Source organism: Ambystoma mexicanum, chromosome 9 (genome assembly GCF_040938575.1).
Source record: "Ambystoma mexicanum isolate Mex_15411 chromosome 9, UKY_AmexF1_1, whole genome shotgun sequence".
Taxonomy (NCBI): domain Eukaryota; kingdom Metazoa; phylum Chordata; class Amphibia; order Caudata; family Ambystomatidae; genus Ambystoma; species Ambystoma mexicanum.
In genome coordinates, this window is record NC_090931.1 from 561,339,789 (window position 1) to 561,356,946 (window position 17,158).

Genomic DNA, 17,158 nt, shown 5'->3' on the forward strand with positions numbered 1-17,158 from the left:
CATTACCTCCTAGGCGCCAGACATACCATCACAGTAATCACCGACCATCGCAACCTACAATACCTCAAGACGGCAAAGGCTCAATCATCCTGTCAACTCCGATGGGCTTTATTCTTCGCAGAATATGATTACATAATCACGTACCGACCTGGAGTCCAGAATGGAAAAGCCGATGCCCTATCCCGCATGGGTATTGATGAGAACGCATATTCAACCCCAGACCCGGTGGCCATTATTCCAGGAGACATACTAAAAGGACTTACAACAATGTTATCTCTGGACGAACTCCAAAAGGAAATTCGGCTCCTAATGAACACAGAGGCTCTACAAGACTAGACCACTCAAGGTGAACATTACACAACAAAGAACCAACTCCCATATATCAGAGGTCATTTATATCTACCGAATAAGGCACTACAAGAACAAGTCATTTCTGGTTATCACGACCCCCCCGATAGGACATCCAGGAATTGCCAAGCAGCTAGCCAAGGTGAAAAGAAATTATTGGTGGCCGACCTGGCGAAAGGACATTACGCAGTTTATTTTGTCATGTGGCATTTGTGCACAGAATAAATCCCAGAAACAAAGACCTGTGGGCCTTCTTCAACCCCTGGAAATTCCACCTGCACCTTGGCACACACTCTCCCTCGATTTCATCACAGATCTGCCTCCCTGTCAAGGGTTCAACATTATCCTTGTGGTTGTTGACCTATTCTCTAAAATGGCCCATTTCATTCCACTTAAGGGTCTACCAAACACATCCAGTCTGGCAAAGGTGTTTTTAGAGCAAATCGTACGATTACATGGTTTCCCCTCCATCCTGATTTCTGACCGAGGGAGTCAGTTTGTGTCTAACTTCTGGACGAAGAGTTGTGCAATTGCCCAAATCGATATTCGTCTGTCCACTAGTCACCATCCCCAAACTGATGGCCAAACGGAGCAGACGAATCGGACACTAGAGCAATACATAAGGTGCATGTTACATCAAGTGGAAGAAAGCTGGAAGGTTGTGCTGTGGATAGCTGAATATGCCTACAACAACCTGCTGCACACCAGTACCGGACAGAGTCCATTCTATACCATATATGGAAGGCTCCCACGTACTTCCGAATTAGATACCCCTATGGCCTTGAAAATGCCCGCGGTGAAGACTTTACATACGACCATCACTCAAGCCTTCGAAAAGGCAGCAGAACACTTGATCCAAGCCAAAGAAAGACAGAAAAGATTATCTGATCAACACCGAAGAAAAGTCCCAGACTACCAACTTGGAGATGAAGTCTGGTTGGCTTCTCGGCACGTGCCCATAAGAGGATCTCGAACATTTCATCCCGGATATCTTGGGCCCTATAGCATCAAGGCTATTATAAATTGTGTGGCAGTAAAACTAGCTTTACCAGCAAATATGCAGATCCATCCTGTATTCCACGTTTCACTCTTAAAACCTGTTCAGCCTGCAACTCGGGTCAAAACACCACCAAATCCGGTACTGGTTAACTGAAAACCCAAATTTGAAGTCAAGGACATCCTAGATTCTAAACTCACCAGGTTCAAGTTATATTAGTTAGTGGACTGGAAGGGATGCGGCCCTCAGGACAGGACATGGGAACCTAGCGAGCATGTCAATGCCCCACGCCTGGTAAGACGATTTCATCTGAACCATCCAACCAAACCAGGGCCAGACGGAGGAAATACCTTGAGAGGGGCCTTAGGGGGGGAGTGCTGTCACGATCCATGCCCCTGACCCCCTCAGGTATAACAGCCTACTCACTGGCAGCAGTGGGGCTAAAGCCCTTCACACCGGCCCCAAGGGCCTTAAAACTCCATCAGAAACATACATGGAGGCGCCAGGCGGCTCATTATCAGGAATAAAGCAATACCAGTTTTGGACCTTAATCCAACATGGAGGCCTATTACACAGCTCAGTTCTTTAGAACCAAGCCATGCAGTCTAGTGTTTTGGGTGTGGTCCGGCCTGGAACTACTTGGCCTGGGACTACTTTACCTAGGATATTTAAACCACACACAAACTGCAGAACACGCTTCGCGTTATTCTGCACTCCTGCAGCTTAACGCTCACCGTGTCCAGCTTCTGCTCATCTGCTTCTACGGTGGCCCGATCCTGAAGCCCTAGATCCGGATTCCATTAATAACCTGGATGAACAAGAACAGCATTAGCGAGCAAGAACACTTACCTGTGAAGTAACCAGCCTTAAATCCATCCTGCGCTTCGCTTACCTCGCTCATCTCTGGAGTTCGCCGCAACCTGCAAAGGTAAAGAAACAAGGACAGCATTAATAACAATTCTTACCTGGGCAAGCAGCGAGTCCTAGCAGCACCCTGTGCTTCTGTTACCTCGACCATCTCCGGGTTTCACCGCAACCTGCAAGGGAGAAGGAACAAGGTCAGCATTAACAAAGCACTTACCTGAGCAAGCAGTGCTTCGATCGCTCATCACTCCGGAACTCTTCTGAGCGTGAAGCAAGTGGACAGTGTTGCATTTATGCAGCTGCTGTCTGCCATTGATGACCGTTTCTCTCTCTCTTTCAGGAGGGCTGGAGGAAGGGAACACAAACTGAGTGGTTAGTTGCTTATTATTCTGGTGAAAAATAGAAAGAGAGAGCTTTCCTTTTCTTAGGGTTGCTTGGTGTCTGTGCTGTCGATTATGTGGGTTCTGGCTCGTAGTCTGTGTCTTTTTAAACAAGGGCAGTGCACTAAAGGAGACAAGTGCAAATTCTCCCATGACCTGACTTTAGAAAGGAAGTGCGAGAAGCGTAGTGTTTACATTGATGGCAGAGATGAAGATCTTGAAAAGGATACGATGGATACTTGGGATGATAAAAAACTGGAAGAAGTAGTCAACAAGAAGCATGGTTTGCAAGTATTTTCTTGATGCAATTGAAAACAACAAGTATGGCTAGTTTTGGACGTGCCCCGGTGGCAGAGACACATGTATATACCGGCATGCTCTCCCTGCTGGATTTGCACTAAAAAAAGGACAAAAACAAAAAAACGGAGGAAAAAGAAGATGAAATTTCCTTGAAGATCTTATAGAAAAAGAGCGTGCTGCCTTAGAACCAAATGTTACCAAAATTACGCTGGAGTCTTTTCTTTCATGGAAGAAAAGAAAACGACAAGACAAAATGATTAAGCTAGAAGAAGACATGGAGAGAAGGAAAGCAGACTTTAAAGCTGGAAAAGCTCTTGGAATTAGTGGCCGTGAAGTCTTTAAATTTCATCCTGAATTGGTGGATGATGATGATGCCGAAGCAGATGATACAGAGTATGTTCAAGATGAAGAAGACTATGATGATCTTGAAAATACAGACGACGTAAGGGACCTAGATGTAAGCCGATTTGTACCTAAAGATGTGGATGATATGGGCATTACAGTGGCAAGTCTGGAGCGGTTTAACACACATCGGAAAACAACTGGAAAAGATTAAAACAAGTTAAGTGAAGCTTCGGGAGGTGAATTGGAGAATGGGGAGCAAAGTGATCTGGAAGATGAGGAAGAGAGCCACCAAAATGGTGAAATTGATGCCGTCCCCGTTGATGAAAACCTCTTCACGGGCGAGGATTTAGATGAACTAGAAGAGGAATTATACACACTTGATTTAGAGGAATGCTGAAATACAACAAATCATGTGAATGAAAAATGTCATCCCCACATGAGTAAATCAGACTGAATTTTATCCATCTGAACATCTTGAATTGTAAATCCTAATTTATGGTTTTTCAAGAAAGTTTAGGAGAGAACTTGAAATTATTTCTTGATTATACTTTCTCATGCAGACAGTTTAGATTTTCTGAAAAATTCATACTGAAAATGAGAAGTCACCAATTATGTGGTATTTCACTGGACTCATCAAAAATAGCAACTTCATCTTTGAGTGAACGGTCGGTGTATTCAAGTGCAGTTAAAGTTAAACTTGAAGTATTCTTCACACAAACTGAAGTTTTAAAGAAATTTATGTTGCGCTAATGGAGATAACCTCAACAGCTCACATTTTATGGACCTGCTTGTTCCAATGCATCCTGATTTGTTTTTGGGTTACTTGCATTTTAGATTACTCTGAACGATTTGATCGAATGAATGCAAATAATTGCTCGTCGTGAAGCACTATATAAAATAGTCTCCAACAATTTTGGAAAATTTCATTCATGTTTTTGCCGACAAAGTTGTAAATAAAAACTATCCATATTGACACAAAAAAAAAAATGAGGAAATGTGTTTGAAAGTGTCTGGTCTTCGCTAACCACGAGGAAGAGTTGAAGTGTTCTGAGCGTGAAGCAAGTGGACACTGTTGCATTTATGCAGCTGCTGTCTGCAATTGATGACCGTTCCTCTCTCCCTGTCAGGAGGGTTGGAGGAAGGGAACACAAACTGAGTGGTTAGCTGCTTATTATCCCCTCACACTGCAGGAGCTGCACCTTGCGACCAAATCTTTCAAGACAGACAAAACACCGGGAAGTGACGGTCTCCCAGCCGAATTTTACATCACTATGTGGGACATAGTAGGACCAGACCTACTCGAGGTGTACAAAGAGATGGTCGCAGGTGGTAGCATGCCTCAGTCTATGAGAGAAAGTATCATCACGCTCTTGTACAAACCGAAGGGAGAGAAGTGTGACCTCAAGAACTGGAGGCCCATCTCTCTCCTAAACGTGGACTACAAGATTCTGGCAAAGACAATGGCGACTAGACTCAGGGGTGCTCTCAGTGAGATTGTCCACCCCGACCAGACCTGTGGGGTCCCTGGACGTAGGGTCGCTGACAGCCTCGCCCTGATCAGGGACACAATCCAGTATGTCACGGACCGCAATGTTCGGGCAGCGCTGGTGTGCCTTGACCAGGAGAAGGCCTTCGACCGCGTCTCCCATGAGTTCATGGACAGGGTCCTCAGAGGTTTTGGGCTGGGGGAATTCTTCTGCAGTTATGTTAGAGTAATGTATAAAGACATATTCAGTTCAGTCATGGTGAATGGTTGGAAAACAGACCCCTTTCCAGTAAAGTCTGGGGTTAGGCAGGGCTGTCCTCTCTCGCCCCCTCTGTTTGTTTGCATTATAGAGCTCTTGGCAGAGTACATCCGGAATAACCCAGACATCAGAGGCATCCCGGCACCAGGAGACGCGAGAAGAGAGGTGAAGTGTTCGCTCTACATGGATGGACGTCACCCTCTTCTGTTCAGTCAGTCAATCGGTGTCAGAGCTTCTGAGGACCTGCGAAGACTTTGGCCAGGCATCGGGCGCAAAGATAAATGCAGCAAAATCCCAAACCATGCTGTTTGGACACTGGGATAGCAACCTGGAGCCCCTTCCCTTCCCAATCGAGAAGGATTTCATCAAGATCCTTGGGGTCTGGTATGGGAAGGAGGGGGCAGCGCTGAAAAGCTCGAAGGAACGCCTGGCCAAGGTCAAACAGAAACTGGGTCTCTGGAGTCTCCGCAAACTGAGCATGGAAGGGAAGGCTGTGGTGCTGAGAAATGATGTGCTGCCTGTCCTGCAGTATGTGGCCCAAGCGTGGCCTCTCCCAGCCAGTGAGGCGCGGGCCATCAACGCCATGGTCTTCCACTTTGTCTGGGGCTCAAAGATGGACAGAGTTAAGAGATCATCCATGTACAAGGAACCGCGCAGAGGAGGGAAAGGAATCCCGGACCTCCCTACAAGACTGCGGGCCTGCTTCGCCTGCACCTGCGTCAGGATTTCCCTGGGCAACGCCAACAAGACCCACTCAGCCTACCTCCTTTTCCGCTTCTTCCTCACACCAACATGGAGGAGGCTAGGCTGGGTCAAGTGGGAAAACAGGGCCCCGTACAACTGGACGCTCCCTTGGTACTACAGGGAGATGGAAAAGTTCATCGCAGATTTTGGCCTTCAGGGGGTGGTGCCTGCATTGTGGAACCCAAGGACAATCCACAACCTGATCCGGTCCCAAGACACCACTGATCCCATTGAGGACCTGCCAGCGGCCACAGTTACCCAGGTGTGGGAAAATGTGGCATCAAACAAACTCCTGAATATTCACAAGGACATCGCCTGGCTGACGGTGAGGGGGGCACTATCTGTGCGAGCATTCATGAACAGACGGGGCCTCTGCCCACACGGGAGCTGCCCAAGGGGGTGCCCGGCAGAGGAAACAGCGTACCACCTCTTCTGGGCATGCCCCTTTGCAAGGAAACTGCGCAGGGCCCTGAACACTGAGTTGAGTGCTCACATCCCGCCCCAAGACATTATACACCAGTCTGTGCTGTATGGACTCTTTGCACAGACCCACACAGTAGAGGCAATCCAGAACTGCTGGAGGACCCTCTGCTGCCTGAAGGACATTCTCCTCTACGCAAGGAAACGCCTGGTCCTCAATGATGAGCTGCTGACAACCGAAGCCTGCCGCAGGATGGTCCACGGCCTGCTAAGAGACTACGAAATCAAGGACAGCCTGGAAGATGGGGGCCCTGAGTAAAACCCCCAGCCCAGGCAATCATCCAAAAATAAAATAAAGAAAAAGGGAACTCTTAGCCTACTCAGGCAAAACACGAACACTTTGTAAACCACAGACTCTGAACAGAAAATATATATGTACCCACCCAAATGCCCAAAGTAAAATTGAAACCACCCCTTCTGCTTTGAGGGGGGAATGTAATTGCCACAAAAGTCTTCTTATTGAATTGAATTTATTACCCTTGTATCATCTTTAAGCACTTAATAAAGATATTTTTACAAAAAAAAAAAAAAAAAAATGAGGAAATGTGTTCGAAAGTGTCTGGTCTTCGCTAACCACGAGGAAGAGTTGAAGTGTTCTCTTCTGAGCGTGAAGCAAGTGGACAGTGTTGCATTTATGCAGCTGCTGTCTGCTATTGATGACCGTTCCTCTCTCCCTTTCAGGAGGGTTGGAGGAAGGGAACACAAACTGAGTGGTTAGCTGCTTATTATTCTGGTGAAAAATAGAGACAGCTCCCCTGTTCTTAGGGTTGCTTGGTGTCTGTGCTGTCGATTATGTGGGTTCTGATTTGTTAGCTGTGCAAATCTCCACATGGACCAAACACCTTGCGTCGCCCCGGTAAACACAATTGGCCGTGGGCCCTTTTGTGCGCTGCCCTGGGGGACCCAAGCGACAAGTTCCGGCTGTTGCATGCTGGCCTACTTCCATTTCACAAAGGTTAAGCCATTCTGATTTGCCACTGTTTTCCATCTGGCGCAATCCTCGTGCTTCTGTGAAAATAACACTGTACTGCCTTTGAATCTGCCTATTCAGCTGGGTACTTTTCAGGTCCGACTCAAATGCTTGTCTGGCCAATGCGCGCAATACCCTTCCATCACATGCATTACGTTCTCATAAAAGTCACACCGCCATTGTTCACGTTGCCTCCCACTTATGCTTGCTTGAATTCCACTGCAAAGCTTCCCAGATATTGAATAACACTCATTGCCATCGTAATATGGCCACTCTGTTTACTGAGGCCAGCCTTGGCTGGGCCATGGGAGCCCCTTGTCTCTGTCATCCACACTGACGAATTTTATTGGCTGCTGGTCTTCAATATGTAAATTTACAAAGTACAGGCATTTTTGTCATCTTTTGCCAACGCTATGGAAAGGAAAGGTTTTCTATGGGGTTGCGGGAAAGGTTTTCCTATGCAGAAATGGGGGGGCTTTTTGTTGCCTTTGGGACGATAGATGCTTTCCCACCCTAAGTGAGATGGGTGGCAGCTTCTTCCACCTGCCTGGGCTGCCCTTTGTGCTATTAAGACTATACTTTCAGGGATCATTTCTATAGTTCTTAACTGAGGAAATGTGTTCGAAAGTGTCTGGTCTTCGCTAACCACGAGGAAGAGTTGAAGTGTTCTCTTCTGAGCGTGAAGCAAGTGGACAGTGTTGCATTTATGCAGCTGCTGTCTGCTATTGATGACCGTTCCTCTCTCCCTTTCAGGAGGGTTAGAGGAAGGGAACACAAACTGAGTGGTTAGCTGCTTATTATTCTGGTGAAAAATAGAGACAGCTCCCCTGTTCTTAGGGTTGCTTGGTGTCTGTGCTGTCGATTATGTGGGTTCTGATTTGTTAGCTGTGCAAATCTCCACATGGACCAAACACCTTGCGTCGCCCCGGTAAACACAATTGGCCGTGGGCCCTTTTGTGCGCTGCCCTGGGGGACCCAAGCGACAAGTTCCGGCTGTTGCATGCTGGCCTACTTCCATTTCACAAAGGTTAAGCCATTCTGATTTGCCACTGTTTTCCATCTGGCGCAATCCTCGTGCTTCTGTGAAAACAACACTGTACTGCCCCTTTGGGGGATTTGAATCTGCCTATTCAGCTGGGTACTTTTCAGGTCCGACTCAAATGCTTGTCTGGCCAATGCGCGCAATACCCTTCCATCACATGCATTACGTTCTCATAAAAGTCACACCGCCATTGTTCACGTTGCCTCCCACTTATGCTTGCTCGAATTCCACTGCAAAGCTTCCCAGATATTGAATAACACTCATTGCCATCGTAATATGGCCACTCTGTTTACTGAGGCCAGCCTTGGCTGGGCCATGGGAGCCCCTTGTCTCTGTCATCCACACTGACGAATTTTATTGGCTGCTGGTCTTCAATATGTAAATTTACAAAGTACAGGCATTTTTGTCATCTTTTGCCAACGCCATGGATAGGAAATGTTTTCTATGGTGTTGCGGGAAAGGTTTTCCTATGCAGAAATGGAGGGGCTTTTTGTTGCCTTTGGGACGATAGACGCTTTCCCACCCTAAGTGAGATGGATGGCAGCTTCTTCCACCTGCCTGGGCTGCCCTTTGTGCTATTAAGACTATACTTTCAGGGATCATTTCTATAGTTCTTAACTGAGGAAATGTGTTCGAAAGTGTCTGGTCTTCGCTAACCACGAGGAAGAGTTGAAGTGTTCTCTTCTGAGCGTGAAGCAAGTGGACAGTGTTGCATTTATGCAGCTGCTGTCTGCTATTGATGACCGTTCCTCTCTCCCTTTCAGGAGGGTTGGAGGAAGGGAACACAAACTGAGTGGTTAGCTGCTTATTATTCTGGTGAAAAATAGAGACAGCTCCCCTGTTTTTAGGGTTGCTTGGTGTCTGTGCTGTCGATTATGTGGGTTCTGATTTGTTAGCTGTGCAAATCTCCACATGGACCAAACACCTTGCGTCGCCCCGGTAAACACAATTGGCCGTGGGCCCTTTTGTGCGCTGCCCTGGGGGACCCAAGCGACAAGTTCCGGCTGTTGCATGCTGGCCTACTTCCATTTCACAAAGGTTAAGCCATTCTGATTTGCCACTGTTTTCCATCTGGCGCAATCCTCGTGCTTCTGTGAAAACAACACTGTACTGCCCCTTTGGGGGATTTGAATCTGCCTATTCAGCTGGGTACTTTTCAGGTCCGACTCAAATGCTTGTCTGGCCAATGCGCGCAATACCCTTCCATCACATGCATTACGTTCTCATAAAAGTCACACCGCCATTGTTCACGTTGCCTCCCACTTATGCTTGCTCGAATTCCACTGCAAAGCTTCCCAGATATTGAATAACACTCATTGCCATCGTAATATGGCCACTCTGTTTACTGAGGCCAGCCTTGGCTGGGCCATGGGAGCCCCTTGTCTCTGTCATCCACACTGACGAATTTTATTGGCTGCTGGTCTTCAATATGTAAATTTACAAAGTACAGGCATTTTTGTCATCTTTTGCCAACGCTATGGATAGGAAATGTTTTCTATGGTGTTGCGGGAAAGGTTTTCCTATGCAGAAATGGAGGGGCTTTTTGTTGCCTTTGGGACGATAGACGCTTTCCCACCCTAAGTGAGATGGGTGGCAGCTTCTTCCACCTGCCTGGGCTGCCCTTTTTGCTATTAAGACTATACTTTCAGGGATCATTTCTATAGTTCTTAACTGAGGAAATGTGTTCGAAAGTGTCTGGTCTTCGCTAACCACGAGGAAGAGTTGAAGTGTTCTCTTCTGAGCGTGAAGCAAGTGGACAGTGTTGCATTTATGCAGCTGCTGTCTGCTATTAATGACCGTTCCTCTCTCCCTTTCAGGAGGGTTGGAGGAAGGGAACACAAACTGAGTGGTTAGCTGCTTATTATTCTGGTGAAAAATAGAGACAGCTCCCCTGTTCTTAGGGTTGCTTGGTGTCTGTGCTGTCGATTATGTGGGTTCTGATTTGTTAGCTGTGCAAATCTCCACATGGACCAAACACCTTGCGTCGCCCCGGTAAACACAATTGGCCGTGGGCCCTTTTGTGCGCTGCCCTGGGGGACCCAAGCGACAAGTTCCGGCTGTTGCATGCTGGCCTACTTCCATTTCACAAAGGTTAAGCCATTCTGATTTGCCACTGTTTTCCATCTGGCGCAATCCTCGTGCTTCTGTGAAAACAACACTGTACTGCCCCTTTGGGGGATTTGAATCTGCCTATTCAGCTGGGTACTTTTCAGGTCCGACTCAAATGCTTGTCTGGCCAATGCGCGCAATACCCTTCCATCAGATGCATTACGTTCTCATAAAAGTCACACCGCCATTGTTCACGTTGCCTCCCACTTATGCTTGCTCGAATTCCACTGCAAAGCTTCCCAGATATTGAATAACACTCATTGCCATCGTAATATGGCCACTCTGTTTACTGAGGCCAGCCTTGGCTGGGCCATGGGAGCCCCTTGTCTCTGTCATCCACACTGACGAATTTTATTGGCTGCTGGTCTTCAATATGTAAATTTACAAAGTACAGGCATTTTTGTCATCTTTTGCCAACGCCATGGATAGGAAATGTTTTCTATGGTGTTGCGGGAAAGGTTTTCCTATGCAGAAATGGAGGGGCTTTTTGTTGCCTTTGGGACGATAGACGCTTTCCCACCCTAAGTGAGATGGATGGCAGCTTCTTCCACCTGCCTGGGCTGCCCTTTGTGCTATTAAGACTATACTTTCAGGGATCATTTCTATAGTTCTTAACTGAGGAAATGTGTTCGAAAGTGTCTGGTCTTCGCTAACCACGAGGAAGAGTTGAAGTGTTCTCTTCTGAGCGTGAAGCAAGTGGACAGTGTTGCATTTATGCAGCTGCTGTCTGCTATTGATGACCGTTCCTCTCTCCCTTTCAGGAGGGTTGGAGGAAGGGAACACAAACTGAGTGGTTAGCTGCTTATTATTCTGGTGAAAAATAGAGACAGCTCCCCTGTTCTTAGGGTTGCTTGGTGTCTGTGCTGTCGATTATGTGGGTTCTGATTTGTTAGCTGTGCAAATCTCCACATGGACCAAACACCTTGCGTCGCCCCGGTAAACACAATTGGCCGTGGGCCCTTTTGTGCGCTGCCCTGGGGGACCCAAGCGTCAAGTTCCGGCTGTTGCATGCTGGCCTACTTCCATTTCACAAAGGTTAAGCCATTCTGATTTGCCACTGTTTTCCATCTGGCGCAATCCTCGTGCTTCTGTGAAAACAACACTGTACTGCCCCTTTGGGGGATTTGAATCTGCCTATTCAGCTGGGTACTTTTCAGGTCCGACTCAAATGCTTGTCTGGCCAATGCGCGCAATACCCTTCCATCACATGCATTACGTTCTCATAAAAGTCACACCGCCATTGTTCACGTTGCCTCCCACTTATGCTTGCTCGAATTCCACTGCAAAGCTTCCCAGATATTGAATAACACTCATTGCCATCGTAATATGGCCACTCTGTTTACTGAGGCCAGCCTTGGCTGGGCCATGGGAGCCCCTTGTCTCTGTCATCCACACTGACGAATTTTATTGGCTGCTGGTCTTCAATATGTAAATTTACAAAGTACAGGCATTTTTGTCATCTTTTGCCAACGCCATGGATAGGAAATGTTTTCTATGGTGTTGCGGGAAAGGTTTTCCTATGCAGAAATGGAGGGGCTTTTTGTTGCCTTTGGGACGATAGACGCTTTCCCACCCTAAGTGAGATGGGTGGCAGCTTCTTCCACCTGCCTGGGCTGCCCTTTGTGCTATTAAGACTATACTTTCAGGGATCATTTCTATAGTTCTTAACTGAGGAAATGTGTTCGAAAGTGTCTGGTCTTCGCTAACCACGAGGAAGAGTTGAAGTGTTCTCTTCTGAGCGTGAAGCAAGTGGACAGTGTTGCATTTATGCAGCTGCTGTCTGCTATTGATGACCGTTCCTCTCTCCCTTTCAGGAGGGTTGGAGGAAGGGAACACAAACTGAGTGGTTAGCTGCTTATTATTCTGGTGAAAAATAGAGACAGCTCCCCTGTTCTTAGGGTTGCTTGGTGTTTGTGCTGTCGATTATGTGGGTTCTGATTTGTTAGCTGTGCAAATCTCCACATGGACCAAACACCTTGCGTCGCCCCGGTAAACACAATTGGCCGTGGGCCCTTTTGTGCGCTGCCCTGGGGGACCCAAGCGACAAGTTCCGGCTGTTGCATGCTGGCCTACTTCCATTTCACAAAGGTTAAGCCATTCTGATTTGCCACTGTTTTCCATCTGGCGCAATCCTCGTGCTTCTGTGAAAACAACACTGTACTGCCTTTGAATCTGCCTATTCAGCTGGGTACTTTTCAGGTCCGACTCAAATGCTTGTCTGGCCAATGCGCGCAATACCCTTCCATCACATGCATTACGTTCTCATAAAAGTCACACCGCCATTGTTCACGTTGCCTCCCACTTATGCTTGCTCGAATTCCACTGCAAAGCTTCCCAGATATTGAATAACACTCATTGCCATCGTAATATGGCCACTCTGTTTACTGAGGCCAGCCTTGGCTGGGCCATGGGAGCCCCTTGTCTCTGTCATCCACACTGACGAATTTTATTGGCTGCTGGTCTTCAATATGTAAATTTACAAAGTACAGGCATTTTTGTCATCTTTTGCCAACGCTATGGATAGGAAATGTTTTCTATGGTGTTGCGGGAAAGGTTTTCCTATGCAGAAATGGAGGGGCTTTTTGTTGCCTTTGGGACGATAGACGCTTTCCCACCCTAAGTGAGATGGATGGCAGCTTCTTCCACCTGCCTGGGCTGCCCTTTTTGCTATTAAGACTATACTTTCAGGGATCATTTTTATAGTTCTTAACTGAGGAAATGTGTTCGAAAGTGTCTGGTCTTCGCTAACCACGAGGAAGAGTTGAAGTGTTCTCTTCTGAGCGTGAAGCAAGTGGACAGTGTTGCATTTATGCAGCTGCTGTCTGCTATTGATGACCGTTCCTCTCTCCCTTTCAGGAGGGTTGGAGGAAGGGAACACAAACTGAGTGGTTAGCTGCTTATTATTCTGGTGAAAAATAGAGACAGCTCCCCTGTTCTTAGGGTTGCTTGGTGTCTGTGCTGTCGATTATGTGGGTTCTGATTTGGTAGCTGTGCAAATCTCCACATGGACCAAACACCTTGCGTCGCCCCGGTAAACACAATTGCCGTGGGCCCTTTTGTGCGCTGCCCTGGGGGACCCAAGCGACAAGTTCCGGCTGTTGCATGCTGGCCTACTTCCATTTCACAAAGGTTAAGCCATTCTGATTTGCCACTGTTTTCCATCTGGCGCAATCCTCGTGCTTCTGTGAAAACAACACTGTACTGCCCCTTTGGGGGATTTGAATCTGCCTATTCAGCTGGGTACTTTTCAGGTCCGACTCAAATGCTTGTCTGGCCAATGCGCGCAATACCCTTCCATCACATGCATTACGTTCTCATAAAAGTCACACCGCCATTGTTCACGTTGCCTCCCACTTATGCTTGCTCGAATTCCACTGCAAAGCTTCCCAGATATTGAATAACACTCATTGCCGTCGTAATATGGCCACTCTGTTTACTGAGGCCAGCCTTGGCTGGGCCATGGGAGCCCCTTGTCTCTGTCATCCACACTGACGAATTTTATTGGCTGCTGGTCTTCAATATGTAAATTTACAAAGTACAGGCATTTTTGTCATCTTTTGCCAACGCTATGGATAGGAAATGTTTTCTATGGTGTTGCGGGAAAGGTTTTCCTATGCAGAAATGGAGGGGCTTTTTGTTGCCTTTGGGACGATAGACGCTTTCCCACCCTAAGTGAGATGGGTGGCAGCTTCTTCCACCTGCCTGGGCTGCCCTTTGTGCTATTAAGACTATACTTTCAGGGATCATTTCTATAGTTCTTAACTGAGAAAATGTGTTCGAAAGTGTCTGGTCTTCGCTAACCACGAGGAAGAGTTGAAGTGTTCTCTTCTGAGCGTGAAGCAAGTGGACAGTGTTGCATTTATGCAGCTGCTGTCTGCTATTGATGACCGTTCCTCTCTCCCTTTCAGGAGGGTTGGAGGAAGGGAACACAAACTGAGTGGTTAGCTGCTTATTATTCTGGTGAAAAATAGAGACAGCTCCCCTGTTCTTAGGGTTGCTTGGTGTCTGTGCTGTCGATTATGTGGGTTCTGATTTGTTAGCTGTGCAAATCTCCACATGGACCAAACACCTTGCGTCGCCCCGGTAAACACAATTGGCCGTGGGCCCTTTTGTGCGCTGCCCTGGGGGACCCAAGCGACAAGTTCCGGCTGTTGCATGCTGGCCTACTTCCATTTCACAAAGGTTAAGCCATTCTGATTTGCCACTGTTTTTCATCTGGCGCAATCCTCGTGCTTCTGTGAAAACAACACTGTACTGCCTTTGAATCTGCCTATTCAGCTGGGTACTTTTCAGGTCCGACTCAAATGCTTGTCTGGCCAATGCGCGCAATACCCTTCCATCACATGCATTACGTTCTCATAAAAGTCACACCGCCATTGTTCACGTTGCCTCCCACTTATGCTTGCTCGAATTCCACTGCAAAGCTTCCCAGATATTGAATAACACTCATTGCCATCGTAATATGGCCACTCTGTTTACTGAGGCCAGCCTTGGCTGGGCCATGGGAGCCCCTTGTCTCTGTCATCCACACTGACGAATTTTATTGGCTGCTGGTCTTCAATATGTAAATTTACAAAGTACAGGCATTTTTGTCATCTTTTGCCAACGCTATGGATAGGAAATGTTTTCTATGGTGTTGCGGGAAAGGTTTTCCTATGCAGAAATGGAGGGGCTTTTTGTTGCCTTTGGGACGATAGACGCTTTCCCACCCTAAGTGAGATGGGTGGCAGCTTCTTCCACCTGCCTGGGCTGCCCTTTGTGCTATTAAGACTATACTTTCAGGGATCATTTCTATAGTTCTTAACTGAGGAAATGTGTTCGAAAGTGTCTGGTCTTCGCTAACCACGAGGAAGAGTTGAAGTGTTCTCTTCTGAGCGTGAAGCAAGTGGACAGTGTTGCATTTATGCAGCTGCTGTCTGCTATTGATGACCGTTCCTCTCTCCCTTTCAGGAGGGTTGGAGGAAGGGAACACAAACTGAGTGGTTAGCTGCTTATTATTCTGGTGAAAAATAGAGACAGCTCCCCTGTTCTTAGGGTTGCTTGGTGTCTGTGCTGTCGATTATGTGGGTTCTGATTTGTTAGCTGTGCAAATCTCCACATGGACCAAACACCTTGCGTCGCCCCGGTAAACACAATTGGCCGTGGGCCCTTTTGTGCGCTGCCCTGGGGGACCCAAGCGACAAGTTCCGGCTGTTGCATGCTGGCCTACTTCCATTTCACAAAGGTTAAGCCATTCTGATTTGCCACTGTTTTCCATCTGGCGCAATCCTCGTGCTTCTGTGAAAATAACACTGTACTGCCTTTGAATCTGCCTATTCAGCTGGGTACTTTTCAGGTCCGACTCAAATGCTTGTCTGGCCAATGCGCGCAATACCCTTCCATCACATGCATTACGTTCTCATAAAAGTCACACCGCCATTGTTCACGTTGCCTCCCACTTATGCTTGCTTGAATTCCACTGCAAAGCTTCCCAGATATTGAATAACACTCATTGCCATCGTAATATGGCCACTCTGTTTACTGAGGCCAGCCTTGGCTGGGCCATGGGAGCCCCTTGTCTCTGTCATCCACACTGACGAATTTTATTGGCTGCTGGTCTTCAATATGTAAATTTACAAAGTACAGGCATTTTTGTCATCTTTTGCCAACGCTATGGAAAGGAAAGGTTTTCTATGGGGTTGCGGGAAAGGTTTTCCTATGCAGAAATGGGGGGGCTTTTTGTTGCCTTTGGGACGATAGATGCTTTCCCACCCTAAGTGAGATGGGTGGCAGCTTCTTCCACCTGCCTGGGCTGCCCTTTGTGCTATTAAGACTATACTTTCAGGGATCATTTCTATAGTTCTTAACTGAGGAAATGTGTTCGAAAGTGTCTGGTCTTCGCTAACCACGAGGAAGAGTTGAAGTGTTCTCTTCTGAGCGTGAAGCAAGTGGACAGTGTTGCATTTATGCAGCTGCTGTCTGCTATTGATGACCGTTCCTCTCTCCCTTTCAGGAGGGTTAGAGGAAGGGAACACAAACTGAGTGGTTAGCTGCTTATTATTCTGGTGAAAAATAGAGACAGCTCCCCTGTTCTTAGGGTTGCTTGGTGTCTGTGCTGTCGATTATGTGGGTTCTGATTTGTTAGCTGTGCAAATCTCCACATGGACCAAACACCTTGCGTCGCCCCGGTAAACACAATTGGCCGTGGGCCCTTTTGTGCGCTGCCCTGGGGGACCCAAGCGACAAGTTCCGGCTGTTGCATGCTGGCCTACTTCCATTTCACAAAGGTTAAGCCATTCTGATTTGCCACTGTTTTCCATCTGGCGCAATCCTCGTGCTTCTGTGAAAACAACACTGTACTGCCCCTTTGGGGGATTTGAATCTGCCTATTCAGCTGGGTACTTTTCAGGTCCGACTCAAATGCTTGTCTGGCCAATGCGCGCAATACCCTTCCATCACATGCATTACGTTCTCATAAAAGTCACACCGCCATTGTTCACGTTGCCTCCCACTTATGCTTGCTCGAATTCCACTGCAAAGCTTCCCAGATATTGAATAACACTCATTGCCATCGTAATATGGCCACTCTGTTTACTGAGGCCAGCCTTGGCTGGGCCATGGGAGCCCCTTGTCTCTGTCATCCACACTGACGAATTTTATTGGCTGCTGGTCTTCAATATGTAAATTTACAAAGTACAGGCATTTTTGTCATCTTTTGCCAACGCCATGGATAGGAAATGTTTTCTATGGTGTTGCGGGAAAGGTTTTCCTATGCAGAAATGGAGGGGCTTTTTGTTGCCTTTGGGACGATAGACGCTTTCCCACCCTAAGTGAGATGGATGGCAGCTTCTTCCA

The 17,158-nt window shown here is 47.3% G+C and overlaps 9 non-coding genes and 4 pseudogenes across 9 annotated transcripts; all 13 read left to right on the forward strand.

Annotated features, from left to right (window-relative positions):
- The first annotated feature begins 2,464 nt into the window (after positions 1-2,464).
- LOC138490544 (small nucleolar RNA U3) lies at positions 2,465-2,566 on the forward strand (annotated as a pseudogene).
- Positions 2,567-2,664: 98 nt separating this feature from the next.
- On the forward strand, positions 2,665-4,204 carry LOC138487347 (zinc finger CCCH domain-containing protein 15 pseudogene; annotated as a pseudogene).
- Positions 4,200-4,395, forward strand: LOC138490532 (small nucleolar RNA U3; annotated as a pseudogene).
- Positions 4,396-6,712: 2,317 nt separating this feature from the next.
- On the forward strand, positions 6,713-6,918 carry LOC138490495 (small nucleolar RNA U3; annotated as a pseudogene).
- Positions 6,919-7,742: 824 nt separating this feature from the next.
- Positions 7,743-7,960, forward strand: LOC138490301 (small nucleolar RNA U3). The gene has a single exon (XR_011275343.1). It is a non-coding gene; the product is annotated as a small nucleolar RNA U3 (small nucleolar RNA).
- An 835-nt stretch (positions 7,961-8,795) lies between these two features.
- LOC138490788 (small nucleolar RNA U3) lies at positions 8,796-9,013 on the forward strand. The gene has a single exon (XR_011275688.1). It is a non-coding gene; the product is annotated as a small nucleolar RNA U3 (small nucleolar RNA).
- An 835-nt stretch (positions 9,014-9,848) lies between these two features.
- Positions 9,849-10,066, forward strand: LOC138490309 (small nucleolar RNA U3). Its single transcript, XR_011275350.1, has one exon. It is a non-coding gene; the product is annotated as a small nucleolar RNA U3 (small nucleolar RNA).
- An 835-nt stretch (positions 10,067-10,901) lies between these two features.
- Positions 10,902-11,119, forward strand: LOC138490789 (small nucleolar RNA U3). The gene has a single exon (XR_011275689.1). It is a non-coding gene; the product is annotated as a small nucleolar RNA U3 (small nucleolar RNA).
- Positions 11,120-11,954: 835 nt separating this feature from the next.
- On the forward strand, positions 11,955-12,172 carry LOC138490791 (small nucleolar RNA U3). The gene has a single exon (XR_011275690.1). It is a non-coding gene; the product is annotated as a small nucleolar RNA U3 (small nucleolar RNA).
- An 824-nt stretch (positions 12,173-12,996) lies between these two features.
- Positions 12,997-13,214, forward strand: LOC138490376 (small nucleolar RNA U3). Its single transcript, XR_011275410.1, has one exon. It is a non-coding gene; the product is annotated as a small nucleolar RNA U3 (small nucleolar RNA).
- Positions 13,215-14,048: 834 nt separating this feature from the next.
- Positions 14,049-14,266, forward strand: LOC138490272 (small nucleolar RNA U3). The gene has a single exon (XR_011275317.1). It is a non-coding gene; the product is annotated as a small nucleolar RNA U3 (small nucleolar RNA).
- An 824-nt stretch (positions 14,267-15,090) lies between these two features.
- Positions 15,091-15,308, forward strand: LOC138490792 (small nucleolar RNA U3). The gene has a single exon (XR_011275691.1). It is a non-coding gene; the product is annotated as a small nucleolar RNA U3 (small nucleolar RNA).
- An 824-nt stretch (positions 15,309-16,132) lies between these two features.
- Positions 16,133-16,350, forward strand: LOC138490302 (small nucleolar RNA U3). Its single transcript, XR_011275344.1, has one exon. It is a non-coding gene; the product is annotated as a small nucleolar RNA U3 (small nucleolar RNA).
- Positions 16,351-17,158: the final 808 nt, after the last annotated feature.